Source organism: Hibiscus syriacus, unplaced genomic scaffold (assembly GCF_006381635.1).
Source record: "Hibiscus syriacus cultivar Baekdansim isolate YM2019G1 unplaced genomic scaffold, ASM638163v2 tig00005406_pilon, whole genome shotgun sequence".
In the NCBI taxonomy this organism is placed as follows: Eukaryota; Viridiplantae; Streptophyta; class Magnoliopsida; order Malvales; family Malvaceae; genus Hibiscus; species Hibiscus syriacus.
The window spans coordinates 1922482-1942508 of record NW_024062056.1 but is presented as its reverse complement, the minus strand read 5'-3'; the positions used below and the strand labels follow the sequence as shown (position 1 = coordinate 1942508).

At 35.4% G+C, this 20027-nt stretch overlaps 1 long non-coding RNA gene and 1 pseudogene across 1 annotated transcript; both read right to left on the bottom strand.

The window, feature by feature from the left end:
- The window catches only part of LOC120199308, a 38038-nt pseudogene that overhangs the window by 11652 nt on the left and 6359 nt on the right, over window positions 1–20027 (bottom strand).
- LOC120199309 lies at window positions 11980–12244 on the bottom strand. Its single transcript, XR_005523450.1, has 2 exons — window positions 12185–12244; window positions 11980–12017 (listed from the first exon to the last, which is right to left on the bottom strand). It is a non-coding gene; the product is annotated as an uncharacterized LOC120199309 (long non-coding RNA).

Genomic DNA, 20027 nt, shown 5'->3' with positions numbered 1-20027 from the left:
TAGCCGTAGTCAATAGCAGCGTTTTACATTTACAAACGCCGCTATATGTCATGACCTTTACCGACGTTTTGGAGAACAAACGCCACTATATGTCAGAACATTTAGCGGTGTTTTTTTACAAACGCCATAAAAGAAAATATAGATAGCGGCGTTTTTCAACAACGTCTCCAAATATCATAACCTGTAGCAGCGTTTATGGAAAAACGCCGCTAAAAATCATAACCTTTTGTGGTGTTTGTCGCGTTGGTTTTAGCGGCGCTTTTGCTGGTATTTTTCTTTTCACCGCAACGATTTTTAGCGGCGCTTAAAACGCCGCTAAAAACATGTGTTAATTAACACAACATGAATACCCAAATGTAATTTCTAAACGTAATAGAAATGATACAATATATAGGATAGGAAAGGGCAAATTTAGGAGCAAAATATTATCTTTGTTGGCTCCATATATAGGTGCAAAATGAACAGGCATAATAGAACCAACTAAAGAGATAAATAAAATACTTCCAGCTGCCGAAGCTTTCAACGTAGGGTAATTGTAATTAGATATGAATGAAAATGATTGCAGCCAATTTCAATGGAGCATTAGATTGATGAAACAAAAGATAATATTGTTAGACAATTACATGCAATTTTAATGATGCTATAGCAATCAGATTAATGTGTCAAACATTATTCAAACAGGTTATTTACTTCTCAAAGTGCTCACCGCAACATACAAAACATATTTATATCTCTATTTCTCAACTAAATATACTTACTAAAAATGCTATGAGAATCAGATTACACAGATCTCTCTACACTATATGATGTTCTCACAAACACTGATATCGTATAGAATGTAATACACTTCTCAACGTATTATAGGCAGTTTTTATCTCTAAAATAAATTAAAATTACAATTGAACAACACTAATCAAGTTACTAAAACAAAGCTAAAAGAAACATGCCTTCTAGTGATTTGATTTAGTAGTGATAGCATGTTTCGAGATAAAAACTGGTAAATTATTATTTAATGATATTTTATATGAAACAGTAGTGATTGCATGTTTTTATCAGATTAATGTATGTACGATTGCTCCCAATCCTACTAATTCATCCACAATTTATCTCAAAGTAGTGATTGCAGTGGTTTTGTTTTGATTATTAATTTTGATCGACACTGATTTCATTATATTATCTAACAATTTCGTACCATTCATTAAATTAAACTGATAAATTATTATTTAACGATATTCTATATGAAGAAAATATGAAAATAATGCTTTTTCAAATATTTTATTATTTTTTAAAGATAAAATATGACACGGTATATTAGTCTCAAGTGATGAAATAAAATTGTAAGTATTAAATCATTACTATAATAATAATGAAAAATTGGACTAAATGGTTGATTATATTTCTATTTAATCATTATCTTTACCAATATTTAAAGTATAAAAAATAAAAGAAAAAAGAGAATCGGGTAAACAAGTTTGTTCATCAACATAAATGAACAAGTTGATAAACGAGCTCATAAACGAACCGAACACACCTCTATTCGTGTTCGTTCGTTTATTAAATGAACATAAATTTTTTGTTCATGTCTGTTTATTTAACTTAACAAACGAACAGTGCACCGAACGCTCCGTTCATTTACACCCTATCAATGATTTCATTATTGAACAATTTAAGTCATTTTCATAACTTATAAGGCTAAATTATTAGTTAATGATAACTATTATATAAAAGTATGAGAATGATGTTTTTAGATTATTTTATTATATTTTTAAAATAAAATATGATGTGACATATTAGTCTTTAAGTGATGGAATATAATTTTGATTATTAAGTTATTATTGGGGTAATAATGAAAGTTTAGACTAAAGGTGTAGCTATGAAACTCTGTCTCATAGTTCAAACATGTGTTATGTATCAAAATCAGACCTGCCTCAAATGATGTAGGGTTCTATACTACTTTAAAAAACGAGACCTTTAAAATACATTATAAAAATATTAATTTGTCGAATTTAAAATTACAAGAGATTTATAAGGGTTTTTTTACCAAAATTCATTATGAAAAATGATTAAATATATTATCAAAATATTTGTTTATAACTTTCTCAGTAATTTTCTCGAAAACCAAATGAAAAATTTATTTTCCCTTCAAAAACAAATATCATTAGAGTATAAATATTATACATGGATGAACCTAAATGATATTCATGCTTGAAATCCCTAAATTTTGAGGTATGTGACAAATTACATTCTACACCTGTCATTAGACGGGTCTGATCACAATTTATAAACTATTATATAGAAATTTGGGTTGAGTAGTGGCTCAGTCACGGCCCATGATGTTTCTCGTAGTGTAATTTATTTTGGAAAGTAAACGCCATTCACAGTCATTCCTCCATCGACACAAATAATCTGTCCAGTTACATATGAAGCTGCTGGTAGACAGAGAAACGCCACCATAGCCGATACCTGCTTCGGCTCTCCAAGCCGTCCTAGTGCTGTTCGACTTTTGGTTGTCTCTATAATTTCTCCACGACCTTCTTCAATATACTGAAAAAAATTATATGATAAGATATTCATCAATACATGTATTATTTCTAAACAAGAGAAAAACGAAAGTGTTCCTATCAAGTTTTTAATTTGGGTGATTTTTTTTATAACTAATTCTACAACCAACGAAGTAAAGATTCAAAACAATTTAATGAACCAAAAATGAAAAGAATGAGATAGACGTTAGTAATTTTTCTTTTAGATATGGACATAGAGTTACCACAACAATCAAACTTGATCTTTAATATCCACAGCAACAAAAAATGTTTTTAGTGATGTTTTTTCAGTCATATAGCGGCGTGCCTAAGCGCCACTAAAACCTTTGTGGCTCAAAAACAAACGCCGAAGAAAGCGCCAATGAAAAAAACGCCGCTAAAGGCTATATATATATATTTTTGTAATAGGGTACTTTGTATTAAAGAGTAACAAAGTACACCACCTCAAGGCCCTCATTAAAAAACCTCCCAAATCCTAAATGGAGGAAAAAGAGTGTACCTTTGGTGGTAGAGAACAAATACACATAGAAAGAAACATCATTCAGCCCATACCCATACCTAACCACAATCACCAAATCAACACATGAAAAAGCTAACACTGACAACCATACTCACTTGCTAAAATACCTTCCACACTTCCTCGGAATACAGTATGGGCAATACAAAAAAATTAATACCAGATATGACAAAGCTAACATCCACCCACTGAATAGTGGCCTAACAAAAACAGTATGGGCACACTAATAAACTAACTCCACACTGCCTAAGAACCCGCAAAAGGCCAGAGCACCAAACGTCACACCTCAGCTCTGAACTTTCATGAAACAAACTTTAGAAAAGCTACCTTGAAGCCAACAAAAGCAATAGAATCCTCATGCAACCTAGAAAGCAACCCATCACCGACACTCGTTGAGATCACCGCTCCATCGTCAGCCCAAGAGCCATCAAAGCACAAACAATCTTTAACAAGAACAAAGTCCCTACCCTTAATGATAACCAAACAAATCTCAGGGACCACCGAAGCCCACTACAGTAGCAGAGGTAAACTAGCGTCAGCAGAACGGATTCTTGAACTTGCAATTTCAAGGCTTGAAAGAATAGAACCTTACTAGAACCCTAAAATAATAAAAAAAACAAAAAACACCACACTAACAATGAAATAACTATGAAAATAAACAGACAACAATATCACCACCGAAGTTCAACCTTACAAATCACTCTAAAAAACCTTGCAACAAGACTTATCTGACTAGAGACTGGTGAGCTAACAATCGAAATACAACCAAAGAGCAAAACACCCTGATCACCTAAACTATACTGCTGATTCGCTGAAACGTAACACCAAAACACAAGGCTGAACCATCCACTCAAGAACAAGCCACTGGAAACCACCTTCAACCAACGAGAACACGGTGAGATGCAGAGCTCCACCAAGAAATTGCTTCTCAACCGATAATACTTGAGCCACTGAAAATAGACTAACACAGAAAAAACCTACTAGACCTACAGAAAAAACTTAGAACTAAACTGCTCCAGCTCCACTTAAACACCACGAAACATCCTCAAGACCAAAGCCTATAACCTCATGAACCCCTGATATTCACGCACCAACCTCATAAAAATTGGATAAGCAAAACTTAAGAACCAATTGCGAATCCAACCCTAGATGCTACTCACCTACTCTTCTTTAGAAAAAACACACACATAGAAGTTCACCAAAGTGACCCTCAATCTGCCAAGAACCTCACCAACGAAAAGAGAATGAAATAATAGCCACAAACACTAAAGCAGAAACCAAAGGAGGGACTAAACACTCTCATTCATACAGAATATACTAAATGGACAATAGACTGAAACACTATGGCATTACCACAAACAGCTTGCTTACATAAATCACCATCACGACCTGACTCCCGAAAACGGATTAGAAGCCCACTCAAAAATTCAAAAACTATGAAACTAAAGACAGAACCAAGCCAGAACACAAACACGAAACCTCAAACAAAAAGAATAAGGGGAAGACACAGTTAAAAGAGAAACGAAATGGCCTCACTAAACTAGAAGAGAAAACCCAGCCAAATGAGTAGCAAATAAAGGGACAATAGCTAAAGAACCTAATCCCAAAAACACCAAAGCAGGGCCGATTAATCACTTGATCAAAGAACATAAGAGGATTCGACAACATAGAGGAAGGCTCATGAAATCTAAGGAGAAGTGGTCAAAGGAGAGTATGAAACAATAAAGACGAAGGTGGGGAAGGCGGCCACCACCTCTCGGAAGAGGCGGCCACCGCCTCACTTGAAATCCCTTGCGAGAGAACTTTTCAGAATTTGCACCAAATAAAGGAGAGAAGACTTTTCGGAACGATGTGCTACAAAAAAAGGTTATATTTTTTAACGGCGCTAATTTACAAACGCCACTAAAGGTAATAATATTTAGTGGCATTTGTAACAAAAGCCACTATTAATCTTTTATGTTATGGTGTTTTGTCCCAAAAACACCGCTAATGTTCTGACATATAGTGGTGTTTGTTCCCAAAAATGCCGCTAAATGTTATGGCATATAGGTGTTTGTGAATGTAAAACGCCGCTCTTTACTATGTATGTAGTGGTGTTTTCTGTATAAACACCAGTATTGACTATGTATTTAGTGGCGTTTTTTTATACAAAAGCCGTGAATTAAAACCAATTTTTCAAATGCTGTTTTCTACTCTTTTGTTACCCAAATTTAAAATTTTAACATGTAGCATTATCCAATAAACTTGATATCCATAACAACGAACTTGAAATCCATAACAAGAAACATGAAATCCATAATAATAAATCAAAGTTTGCATTAACGTAAAATATAATGTAGTTCAACATTGTTAACTAGAATAAACAATAATAACACCTAAGATGGTGGACTATGGGGTTGATTTTGTCATTTGATCTGCATCATAGCTTGAAGTTGATTTTGAAAGTTCACATTTTTTCTGATGTGTATCTGAGATTGATCAGGAAGAGGTCTCTTGCAGAAGAAGTCGTGGTGAGGCTATAATTTATAGTGACTTATAAGATCAACAACACCACTAAGTTCTCTTGGTCCTACATTTATTTATATACACAATTTCTTGTCAGTTGAAAAAGAAATATGATAACAAAAATATAAATATCAAAGAACTTTACATGAAATTACAATCGACTCTGAATTTTTTAATCTGAAAACTTCAAATAGACTGAACAAAGCCAAAAACAAATGCAATGAAAATAAAGAAAGTGCAACAAAAACCCTCATTCTAAACAATATTACCTCCAAATTTCTTGCCTTCAGGATCCATGTGTTAATGATTCATGAAATATGTACCATCATAAACTGTAAATTTTTAGTCAAAAGTCAGGGAAAATATCCATGAATATCGAATCAAAACATCTATAAAGGTTAAATAAAGATTCACATGTTGCATGCTACGTAGTGTAGGAAGGCTATAACATATTAAAACTAAAAATACATGCATACATATGGTAAGTACATCTCTTACACACTTTGTTGCCCTTCTGTTTCACACTTGTAAAACTAACAGGCATCTTACAGCTCCAATGCTAACTTTCACATCAAATATAGTTCTCCAATGTAGCAATTAATTTCTTTTCAATCATCTTTTCTACAATTTATTTATATTAAAACAATAATATCACTAGTACCAAAACATATGCACATTTGGGAAAAAGATATGTGAAGTAAATCTGATGAAAACCAACTTGGTAGTCAGCTAACTGTTTATTTTCATATCAAAATGCAAATAGAGGCAAAGCCAGGATTAATATTTGCAATGAACATATCAAAGCACCAATAGTCTCAAACATATAGATTCAGTATAAGGAAATCGACCCACTAACTTTAAAAACTACATTCCCCCGGTTAAAATTTTGACCATACCTTAGTATTAATTGTCAAAACAAGATAAATAATAGCATATGTAACTTTCAGAATAAATTATAAATTTCTAGTTAACGTACTGTTGAAAGTTTGTAATGATAAATTTTGATTGGGGATTTCTCTCTTATTCTTTTTTTAGCATGTGTGTATAATATTATACATGCTGGTTTTACCTGTCGACTTGATGCATGAAGACTTCCGTAGTTTCCCGGTCTTCCGTAGCGATACAATCAGTATGTGCACTGCAAATGGAGAAAAAAAATATCTGCATATGGACACAAGAGACAATGTTATACAAAATTCAGCAAGAATACTAGTCAAAGTATACAAAGTTCACTGGAATCAACATGGATGATAGAAGTACACACACGACCGTTTATTGCGGTAGAAAAAGATTCTACAACATATGTATAAAATAATGAAACCACAAATATAACTAATCCAAAAATATCCCTAAAAGACTATCTAATATTTAATGTACTCCTAATGAAAAGAACTTATTTAAGCATAAGAAGCCATACTAACTACTCTAAATCCATGGCCTTAATCCTTTTCTTTGAGATATTCTTCACTTAAAAGTTATGCTTTTTTTCTTCAGAAGAGAAATTTTCCAAGTGACAACTTTAAAAGACATTGTAAAATAACACTATTCTAATTACATGCTATAAGATATAATAGGCAATTGTTTAAGCAAAATTCACTTATCAAGTTTAATGATTAAGAGGTTGGGAGCCTAAATTTCTCGTTTTCAATATATAAGTTAAAGAATATTTACTTCTCAACATCTAGAAACCTTTCACTCAGTTGCCTAAAGTTGGTGTCTCCTTACATTAGAAAAACCAATTTGAACTCCAATCATTGACACCACCGGGGTGTCGCATTGTAAACACCTTGAGCTGTTAGGATCTAGAGTCATTAGTCAAATATCAAAATATAAATCCATAAAGCACCAAAATCTCAGACAATCCATAGCTTTGTTCATGGTAAATATTCAGCGTTTGATATGAACTTCTTAAATGCATTCATAGTTCTTAGGTTAAGCTGTTTGTTCTCACCAACATATTGTAGGCCACGTAGAGTTTGATTGTTCCTTGCCCGCAAATCATGTGATCTATTAAGCTGATATATGGGGAAGAAAAACTAAAATTAAAAGAAAACAAAATAGCTTATGCAATCAGTATCACTTATTTGAGAGAAATCTAGAAAATTAAATAAACAAATTATATATGCAACGAAGATTGAAATCCTTATGGACAAGAAGAGTTTCCTGAAGTAAAAGTGAAGCATTAAAAAAATATGCAATGTGCTGAACACGATATGAAAATATTCAAACATAATAGAGCCTCAAAGAATAAATTTCAGAAATAAATAGACAGATGAACAATAAATTACCATTGCATTGCAAGCAGTTGGATAATCTATTTTTACATCCAAAATAATCCGTTTCGCCATATCCATATTAGCAGACTTATCAACATATACATGGCATATTCCATCTGAAACATACATTATACTTTTACCACATGAGAAACTAGGCTCGAATCCAGCCAAACCCATGAACACCTATACATTAGGAGTTTAGGATAGGCATATATAAGAAAAAAGTAACCCATCTAACCTTCATGACCAAAAAAATGCTAATTGAAAAAAAATACAAAGAAAGATTCACCATAAAATACTTCAAACACTAAAAAAAAGTAACACAACCATATGTAAATATAAAAGTAACACAACCATATGTAAATATAAAAGTAACCTTAGATACATCACACAAACCTTGTCAGTTAAAAACATGAGAGGCTTAGATTAATGTATTGAATCTATGTTCTTGCTGAGTTCTTCCAGCTTCTGTAAAGTCAAATAAGGGGGCGTTGGTGGATCCCAAAATCAACAAAGGGATGAGCATAATTTTAGAAATTCGGTGCCCCAATATTTTAATGAAATTAAAAATGGGTTAATTATATTTTAGCCATTGCACACTTTTGGGTATTTACAAGATTAGTCCTTAAGCTTCAACTATAAATACCCTAGCTCATTTAGCTTCAAAATCATCCCAAATCATTTCTTTCTCCCAATACTAGAGAGCTTTCTTGTGAGTAGTGAGTGTTTTGTAAACACCTGTAAATTTTCTCTCTTAGTAAAGGATATGCAACAGTCCGGAGACGTATGCATAATTGGCTAAACTTCGTTATCAATTTCGGGTATTATTTTTCCCCTTTTATTTCACATTCTCACTAATATGGTTATAGGGAAATTACTTGTTATCGTTTATTTCCCAACAACTGGTAATCAGAGCTTTTGGTTGTGAATTTTGTTAATTTTTTGTGAGGTTACTATTCATGAGAATAGTAAATTTTATGAACAGTAAAAATTTTGTCGGCGATACGAATTTGTCAACGGAGGTGTTATAATACACGGTGGTTCACAAGAATTGTCAAAAATGATCCAAACAAAGCCATATTCGAGTGGGAACGATGGCTGCAGACGAAGGGAAGGTGAAAATTTAAAGGTTCGATTGTGCGGACTTTGGCTTTTGGAAGATGCAGATTGAAGATTTTCTGTACCAGAAAAATCTATATCAACCTCTCTCAAAAAAACAATCGGAGGGCATGAAGAATGAAGACTGAGCTCTTCTCGACAGACAAGCCCTTAGAGTTATCCGACTAACGTTGTCCCAAAATGTTGCTTTCAACATAGTAAAGGAAAAGACCACGGCGGGTCTTATGGCAGCTCTCTCTAGTATGTATGAGAAACCATCAACCTTAATCAAAGTTCATTTAATGAGGCGATTATTCAATTTGCGGATGGCGGAAGGGGCATAAGTGGCTCAACACCTAAATGAACTCAACACAATTACAACCCAGTTGAGTTCCATGGAAATTGAATTCGATGATAAAGTTCGAGCTTTAATTCTCTTATCATATCTACCAGACAGTTGGAATGCTACTGTTACAGTAGTTAGCAGCTCGTCGGGAAATAATAAATTGAAATTAAATGATGTTCAGGATTTGGTACTGAGTGAAGAAATTCAACGGAGAGAATCGGGTGAAGCGTCAACCTCCTCAGCCTTGCACACGGAGTCTAGAGGGAAAATTCAGAAAGAAATTCAAATCGTGGAAGATCCAAATCCAGAAGGGGAAAATCAAGGACGGGAAACAACGATTTTACCTGTTATAACTGTGGTAAGAAGGGTCACTTTAAAAGAGATTACCGAGCACCAAAGAAAAATATCGGCGCACATGAATCTAGTAATGTGACAGAGGAGATAGGTGATGCCATGATTCTAATCGTCAATAGTCTTATTGAATCATGGATCTTGGATTCAGGGGCATCTTTCCACTCCACCCCATGCCGAGAAATCATGGAGAACTATGTCAGTGGTGATTTTGGGAAGGTTCATCTAGCTGATGATGAAACTTTGAAGGTCGTCGAAAAAGGAGACATTCAATTAAAGTTGCCAAACCAGACCACCTGAAAGTTGAAAGGAGTGAGTCATATTCTTGGCCTCAAAAGAAATTTGATTTCTATAGGACAGCTTGATGGAGAAGGATATAGTACAACTTTTTCAGGCTGTGAATGGAAAATTCCCAAAGGAGCACTCGTCATTGCTCGTGGTAAGAAGACTGATACTCTCTATGTAACCTCAAATTTAGAGAATATCATTACAGTACCAGATGCTGATGGAAAATCAAACCTATGGCACCAAAGGCTTGGCCATATGAGCGAGAAAGGGATGAAGACACTTTTGTCAAAAGGGACGCTGCCGGATCTAAAGAGTGTAGATGTCAGACTATGCAAGGATTGTATTTTTGGCAAACAAAAGAATGCCAGTTTTGCAAAGATTGGCAAGGCACCCAAGGCTGAAAAGTTAGAGTTGGTTCATATTGATGTATGGGGACCATCTCCAGTTTCATACCTTGTAGGCTCACTATATTATGTCACCTTCATCAATGATTCTACAAGGAAGGTGTGGGTTTATTTTCTGAAAAAGAAATCAGAAGTCTTTGATACATTCAAAAAATGGAAGGCCATGGTGGAAAATGAGACTGGTTTGAAAGTCAAGCGGTTGAGGTCTGATAATGGAGGAGAGTACATAAATAGTAGATTTAGAGATTTCTGCACAAACAATGGGATCAAGATGGAGACAACAGTTCCCATGATACCACAACAGAATGGCATAGTTGAGCGCATGAACATAACTCTGAATGAATGTCCCAGAATCATGAGGATACATGCCAGCTTGCCCAAATTTCTATGGGCTGAAGCTATCAACACTGCAGCTTACCTGATCAACCGTGGGCCCTCAGTTCCTTTGGATGGTGGATTACCAGAAGATGTTTGAAGCAAGAAAGAAATAAACCTTTCACACTTAAGAGTGTTTGGTTGTATTTCTTATGTACACATAAATTCTGCTGAATGAAGTAAACTTGATGCTAAGTCCAAAAAATACGTCTTTGTTGGTTATGGAGGTGATAAGTTCAGTTACCAGTTTTGGGACTACGAAAACCAAAAGATCATCAGAAGCAGAGATGTCATTTTCAATGAGAATGTGATGTACAAAAATAGGTCAACCATAGAATCAAGTAGCTCCAATACCGAAGCTGAAATAAAGGAATTTGTTAAGTTTAAGGAGATTTCTGGAAATAATGTTCAGATCAGTCCTGAAGCAGTTCAAGAAGAATCAGGCACACCAGAACTGAGACGCTCCTCCAGAATTCCTAAACCAACCCAGTGTTATTCGCCTTCTTTACACTACTTGTTGCTGACTGACAATGGTGAACCAGAGTGCTATGATGAAGCAATGCATGTGGAGGATTCAGTGAAGTGGGAGTCTTTCATGAAAGATGAGATGGACTCGCTTATGTGAAATCAGACGTGGGAATTAGCTGAATTACCACCAGTTAAGAAAGCACTCTATAACAAGTGGATTTACAGGATCAAAGAAGAGCACGATGGGAGAAAATGCTACAAAGCAAGATTGGTTGTCAAAGGTTTTCAGCAAAAATAATGTATTGGCTACAATGAAAATTTTCTCCAGTCGTGAAGCTTCTACAATAAGACTGGTGTTGAAAATTGTAGCTGTAGAGAATCTACATCTTGAGCAGTTAGATTTGAAGACAGCTTTCCTTCATGGTGATTTGGAGGAAAAAATCTATATGAGGCAGCCAAAAGGCTTCATAGAGACAGACAAGAAAAACCTGGTATGTTGGTTGAAGAAGAGCTTGTATGGTTTAAAACATGCTCCTAGACAGTGGTACAAGAAGTTCGATAGCTTCATGAGTAGCAGTGGTTTTACTAGATGCCAAGCAGATCATTGTTGCAACATCAAGAGGTTCGACAACAACTTCATTATTTTATTATTGTACGTTGATGACATGCTCGTTGCAGACTCAGACATGCAAGAGATTATAAACTTGAAGTAAAAATTGTCGAAGCATTTTGCTATGAAAGATCTGGCGACTGTAAAGTATATTCTTGGGATGAGGATCAAGAGAGACACAAAGTCGGGGACTTTGTTCTATCGTTAAACGCCTCCAGGGCTTCCTTGTATTCACTTTCCTATAATATATTTCGATACCATGGCTCTTAAATACTTAATGCTCTCTGTATACAAACTAAGGACACAACTATTCCAACTCGGATATGAACAACTCGGATGTTTTAGGGAGAATAACATTACTCTAGATGAATTCTGAAAAATGTTTAATGGTCTGATGAATTTGTACCTTTTTCTGGCAGGTATTCCCTAATGGTTTCAATTCTTTGTTGACTGCATCGATCTTTTTTCTCACCACGGTAACTTCATTTCTCATGGGATTTGCCAGTGCTTCAAGCTCCTGAAAGATTTATTTGGTTTTATAAGGCACTCTTTAATAGTTGTGATGGAGGAAAACAAATAAAATGCTAAACTTGAGACACCCTTTTCCATAATTTTCAAATCCATCTCAAGATCGTGAATTTCCATCACTATGTGAGCCTCAAAACTCTGTATATTGCAGAAATTGAGTATTAAAGTTTTAAGCTTTCCAAGTCAAAATAATGGGAGATAAAATTTTGTTCAAAGTTACCTCACAAATTATGGCTAAACGTTTAGTTTCCTCTTCAATGCGGCTTAACTGAACCTGAACTTTCTCTCAAACCTGTATCTAACCTACATTTTATATTCAAATCACTCTCGCTTCTCTACCAGTAAAAAGAATACAAAATATTGACAAATTCAAATAAAAACCAAAACCTCGCGAAATTTAAAATAAAAAAAAGAAAAGAAGAGAAATTGAGCAGTGAAATAAAGAGCAAGAGAGAAAGGTTGGAAGGGAAGGGAAGTGAATTGGAAAGGAATTGAATAGAGTAAAATGGTAGAAATTGTAGATTAGAGAAAGTTTGAGAGAATTCTAAAGCAAGCAGAAGAAGAAAGCTGTAACTTTTAAGTGTTTTTTCTTCTTCTAGGGTTCGGACGGATGACAATGACGAAGCCAATAAAATTCCCCCCTTTTGTACTCCTCTTCAGGTTTTCAGGGGTCCGTAGCTTGTCTTCTTTCACTGGATCTCGGGGCTTCATCATCTTGTATTTGTATTCTAGGTTCACCTCTAGCAAAAAATGAAAAAGGGTTAAAAAGGATGTAGGACTTAGAAATTGTAATCTTGCATCGTTTGTATTTACAAATGCTGCTAATGTACTAATAAACTGTGACATTTATTCAAAAAAACACCACTAAAGTACGAATCTTTGGCGACGTTTGTATAAAAATGCCACTAAAGTATGGGTCTTTAGCGGCATTTGTATACAAACGCTACTAAAGTATGACTCTTTGGAGGTGTTTGTATACAAACGCCACTAAAGTATAATATTTAGCGGCGTTTATTTAAAAACACCACTAAAGTACAAGTATTTACCGACGTTTGTTAAAAAAATGCCGCTAAAAACCTATTTTGCTGTAGTGATCTCTCCTCAAAGATAAAAGATTCTTTTCCTCCGAATGAAAAACTAGGAGAGAGTGTGTGAGAGAGAAAGTTTCATCTTATAGAGAAGATTATTTATATATCTTTCTCCTTATGAATCACGTGGTGAAACAAGATGATGAAGTATTGATCTTTTATAGTTAGCATTGGTCGAGTCATAAACACCCATTTTTATTAGTATGCCAAATAAGATAATTATTTTTCTAAAGTATCTTGTTTATTAGTTATTACGACCATGTGTTGTTATCGAAATTTGGCTTATACTCCTAATAACATAGGCTTATTATTTCAAGGTGTTTTATAACATTAAGTAGGGTAATTATAGGTGTTTTATAACATAGGCTAAACATAAAAGATAAGCATGTGGAAGAGTTTTACTCATTCACCGAGGGGAGTTTTGATCAACCCGGGTGCAATAGCATTAACCCCGATATTATTGATGAGTGTTCAGAATCGTTAATATTTGCTCGTTATTTTTTCAATCTTGTGGATTTATTGCTGCTGATTTGGTTGTGCTATGCTTATTTTCGTGCAAGGTCTTGCTTTCCAGTCTTAGCGATAAAATGGGCGCATTTTGCATTTTTCTATTATTTGCTCACGACTCTGGGCATGACACGGTCTGACGTGGCAGTTTCTAGAAGGTCCAGTCAGCGGCGGTTTCTAGAAGATCTACTAAGCACGCCTTCTAGAAGATGGACGAACAGAGTTGTATTAGGAGACTTGTTTAGAGTTTGAATTTAGAAAAAACAATTATCTTTAGGATTATTTTATTTTAATTTCTTTGTTTATCCTTAGGCTTTGAGAGGCTATAAATACCCTCTTAGGGTAAGTCTAAACACACGTCTCAGATTACAATTCTCTTCTTCTTTCTAGTTTTATTAAAGTTTTCTTCATTATTTTATTTTTCAAGTTTTTCGGTTTTTACTTTATTTTTAAAGCTTTGTTTTTAAATATACTAAGTATGACTTTTGTCATGCTTAGCTAATTTTCTCATAAGCCGATAGCTGAACCGATGACTCAATTCCATTAGGAGAATTGAAATAGGCCCTTAATATCTTCGGAATATCTCTTTCAATCTTTGCGATTCTTTTTCAAAATCAAAACAGTTTTCAAAATCAAAGATAGACTTTGGTCAAGATTTTTATTGTGATTAAATGTGTGGGAGGAAGGATCGACTTATAGAAAGCATATTCGACTTCATGGGAACACACTTGGCAAGATAGCTCGGACAAGAGGGAATTGAGATTGGAATTGACGGTTATAAAAACAACAATCTGAGTTGGTCGCCATGAACTTAAACAGTGATTGATCTACGACAATTGATGTTGATTAGATCAATTTTCGAAGCTTGAATCAAAGATTTCCTTGGGTATTCGGTATACAAAATAGAGTCACGAGGATTGCCCTTGTAGACAAAGTAATCGACGTAAATCCCGACGGGAAAATCTAATTCGATGATCTAAAGGAAATTGAGTCAAAGCGAAGCTTGAGGCTATTTTTGCCATATCCATTTTACAATTTGTACTCTCCTATTTTTACTTTAATTGCCTTTATTTATTTAATCTCTTTCTACTATTTAATTTCATTTTACCAAACCCGCACTTTACTATATCATGCCTTGTATAAACCAATGAGACATAAATTTAGAATTTTATAAGTCCATGTGGATTCGACCCTTACTTCTCTATACTGTGAATTTCCTTTATTTATTAATCGAGAAGAAGGAATTTTATTTTGACATCAAAACGACAGTTGTCAAATTGGTGCCGTTGCCAGGGACTTTGCCAAAATTACTAATTTTTGTTTGCTTTTGATTTATGATCAGGACTAATCCGGGCGCATTAGTGGAGTACGACCCGAAGATCGAAGACAAAGCTAGGAGACTTCACGCACATACGCTTCGGGAAACAATGAGACAACAATCAAATCCAGAAGAAGAATCAAATTCAGGTGAAACCATTAATACAGACTAATTCCGATGGTCGATCCTACCATTAGTGATTTAGCCGTGATGCCCACTGAACAAGAGCCTTTGTGCATTGATTTTCCCCAAGGAGAAACTCCATACCAATTGAAAACTAGCCTTATTCATCTCCTCCCTACATTCTGCAGATTGCCAAACGAGAATCCATATAAACATCTCATTGAATTTCACATGGTCTGCTCCAGTATGAGACCACAGAGAGTAACCGATGATCAAATAAAACTTAGAGCTTTTCATTTTTTCATAGTCGATTTGTCTAAGGAGTGGTTATTTTATTTACCCTATATTTCTATTACTACATGGGCTCAAATGACTCGTCTTTTTCTTGACAGGTTTTTCCCTGTGGCGAAAGTAAGTGAATTGCGAAGGAGAATACTTGGAATCAAGCAACTTGATGGAGAGTCACTTTACGACTACGGGGAGCGGTTTAAAAAGTTATGTTCTAGTTGCCCACAACATGGGTTAACTGAACAAACACTTCTTCAACAATTTTCTGAAGGATTATCTCCCCTGGAAATGAAGATGATCGATGCTGCCAGCGACGGAGCCTTGGTAAATATGACTTCTACTGAGGCTAGGGACATAATTCCCACAATGGCTGCAAATTCTCAACAGTTCCGCACAAATAATGAACCTCCTCAAGGATTCATGAGAAAGTTCATCTTCTTTAGAAAATAATATAGATAAGTTAATTGAATTCGTCAACTCTCTTGTTGTAGGAAAGACAGGACCAAACAAATTATGTGGAATATGTGCATTATCTGATCATCCGAAAGACAGTTGTCCACTGATCCTAGATGATGCAGCAGCTCAAGTCAACGCAGTCGGAAACTATCCAGGACCTCCCCAAAGAGCTTATAATCCCTACGACAATACATACAACCCAGGATGGAGGGATCATCCGAACTTCAGTTATACTCAGAACTCAAGATCGAATCAAGGTTATCAAGTGAGACCACCTCCACCATTACAATAGCCGTAGAAGACATCACTAGAGTCAATTGTCGAGAGGTTAGCACTTTCCCAGGAAAAATTCCAGACTCGTACTGAAGCCCACTTCAAAGAGATGGACAAACAGATAAGCTAGATGGCTCAAACCGTAGGCCGCTTGGAATCACAAGGTAAGTTTTCATCTCAAACCGAGGTAAACCCAAGGGAGAATGTCAGCACCATCACTCTTCTGAGTGGTACAGTAGTGGCGCCACCTGTTCCATCAGACGAGGCAATCCAAAAAGAGAAGAAGACTGATGATTCAAAATCCCAGAAAGAGAATGACGAAGAACAAATAGAGAATCCAACACCACCTCCCTATGACGTGACACCGCCTTTTCTATCAAGGTTAGTTAAAAGGGATAAACACGTAGAGAAAAAGGAAATATTAGACGTACTTCGGAAGGTGGAAGTTAACATTCCTCTCCTTGAGGTTATCTGGAAGGTTCTAAGGTATGCCCAGTTTTTAAAGAATCTTTGTACGACAAAAAGGAAGCTTAATGGGGTCGAGAAAGTGAATTTAGGAGAACACATCTCAGCCGTTTTCCAACAAATTTGCCACCTAAACTAAAAGACCAAGGTATATTTGTAATACCCTATAAAATTGGTAAAGTTGAGATAAAATGAGCCATGTGCGATATTGGTACATTTATTAATGTAATGCATCTATCTGTTTACAAAACGATTACTAACGAGCCTTTGAAGGATACAAAGATCTAAATACAGCTTGCCGACAGATCGGTGATCTATCCAAAAGGACTCTTAGAGAATGTACTAGTTGAGGTAAATAACTTGATTTTTCCCACCGATTTTTATATAATCGAAATGAAGAACGATCGCATAAGCATATCCTCTGATATCTTGCTGGGGCACCCTTTCGTAAGTACTACACACATGAAAATCGACCTAAGAAGCAGAATTTTAACTATGGAATTTGACGGTGAGATCGTTAAATTTGACATGTATAAGGTAATGAGATATCCTGATAAAGTGGAAAGTCTAAATTCTGTCGATATAATTGATCCTTTGGCTGATGATTTTGTAAGGACTAATTTTTCCTTTGATCTATTCAGGGATCTAGAAGATCATGATAAGAACATGTATTCTGATTATGCCGAATTGTATTTGATTTCTTCTAAGCCTAAAGCCTTACTGTATATTTTGTAGGCACCTGAAGTTGAACTAAAACCGTTACCGGATCACTTAAAATACGCATTCCTCAGAGCAAATAACACTCTATCAGTAATTATATCAAAAGGATTATCCGAGGAGGAAGAAAAGGACTTAATCACGGTTTTGCGCCAACACAAGGAGGCTATAGGATGGACCATCGTCGACATAAAAGGGTTGAGTCCATCAACTTGTATGCATAAAATTAAAACCGAAAAAGGCATAAAACCGACACGTGATGGTCAACGCCGGCTAAATCAACCAACGATGGAAGTGGTAAAAACGAAGATACAAAAACTCCTTGATGCATATATTATCTATCAAATTTCAGATAGTAAATGAGTAAGTCTGATACATATAGTTTCTAAAAAAAAGGAGTTATTGTGATAAAAAATTCTAAAGAAGAATTTGTACCAACACGAGTTCAGAATGGATAGAGAGTCTGCATCGATTACAGGAAGTTGAATTCTTTAACTCGAAAAGTCCATTTTCCTCTTCCATTCATAGATCAAATAGTAGAACGATTAGGCGGTAAATCTCACTACTGTTGTCTTTATGGCTTTTCAGGTTTCTTCCAAATTCTAGTAGCACCTGAAGATCAAGAAAAGACGACACTCACATGCCCCTTCGGCACCTTCTCTTATCGACGTATGCCTTTCGGACTTTGCAATGTACCTGCCACATTCCAAAGGTGTATGATTAGTATTTTTTTGATTTTATTGAGAAAGGTATTGAAGTCTTCATGGATGACTTCACTGTTTACGGTAATTCATTCAATGAGTGTCTATTAAATCTGAAAAATGTGTTACATCAGTGTCTAGAATTTAATCTTGTTATGAATTATGAAAAGTCTGATTTTATGGTTGATAAAGGTTTAATTCTAGGCCATATTGTTTCTTCTAAAGGAATTGCGGTAGGCAAAGCAAAAAACGTTATAATACGTTCACTTCCTTAGCCCACTACGATGAGGGAAATTCGTTCTTTCCTTGATCATGCAAATTTTTACAATAGATTCATTAAGGATTTCTCCAAAGTGGTGCAACCATTATGCGAGTTGTTACAGAAGGATAAAGCCTTCGATTTCGACCAACAATGCAGAGAATCATTCGACGTTTTAAAGGAAAAGTTGGTTTCGACACCCACAGTCCAACCACCAAATTGGGACTTTCTCTTCGAGGTTATGTGTGATGCTTCGAATGGAAGTGTTGGAGCCGTTCTCGGACAAAAGATCGGGAAAGAGCCTTAAGTTATCGCCTATTCATCCCGTACCTTAGATTCCGCACAACGGAATTATTCAACAACCAAAAAAGAATTATTCGCTATTATTTTTGCATTAGACAAATTTAGATCATATCTTCTTGGCACTAAAGCTACTGTTTTCTCTGATCATGTAGCCTTGAAGTATTTGCTCAATAAAAAAGAGGCGAAACCGCGACTAATCCGTTAGATCTTACTCCTCCAGGAATTCGATTTGGAAATCAAAGATAAGAAATGATGTGAGAACTTAATGGCCGATCACTTAAGCTGGCTTCCAATCTCTACAGTTGATCCTCCCATTTGTGAGGAATTCCTGGAGAAAAGCTTGATGATGGCACAGAAATCAATGCCTTGGTTCGCAGATATAGTTAATTACTTAGCTACAGGTAAATTACCATCTGATTTGCTGAGAGCCGAAGTAAACCACATTAAAAGAGAATCTCGTTTCTTCATTTGGGATGATCCTTGTCTTTGGAAGCATTGTTCAGACCAGGTAATTCGACGGTGTGTTCCTGAAAGCGAGGTAAGCTCAATTTTAAATTTTTGTCATTTTTATTCATGTGGTGGACATTTCAGACCGAAACAAACTGCTAATAAAATTTTGGAATGCATATTCTTTTGGCCTCATATTTTTCGGGATGCTTACTTATTTTGCAAATCTTGTGATAATTGCCAACGTGCAAGTAATTTGAGTCGAAGAAACGAAATGCCTCTTAATCCTATTCATATATGTGAAATATTTGATGTTTGGGGACTTGACTACATGGGTCCTTTTGTTTCTTCTTTCGTCAATTGTTATATAATTTTTGCGGTTGACTATTTTTCGAAGTGGGTAGAAGCTAAAGTCACTCGAAACAACGATGCCAAAAATATTGTTCAATTTCTAAAGAATTGTATTTTTTCCAGGTTTTGTACACCAAGAGCGATAATAAGCGACCGCGGCATACACTTTATTAATCGGGTAATTGATGTGCTTATGAAAAAGCGTGGTGTAAATCACAGGATTGCCACGGCTTATCATCATCAAAAAAATGGACAAGCAGAGATTTCAAACCGTGAAGTAAAGACGATTCTTGAGAAAATAGTAAAGCCAAATCGCAAGGATTTGAGCTTGAAAATGATTGGCGCTTTGTGGGCTTATCGAACAACATATAAAGGACCTATATGTATGTCACCATATAGCCTTGTATTCGGTAAGACGTGTCATT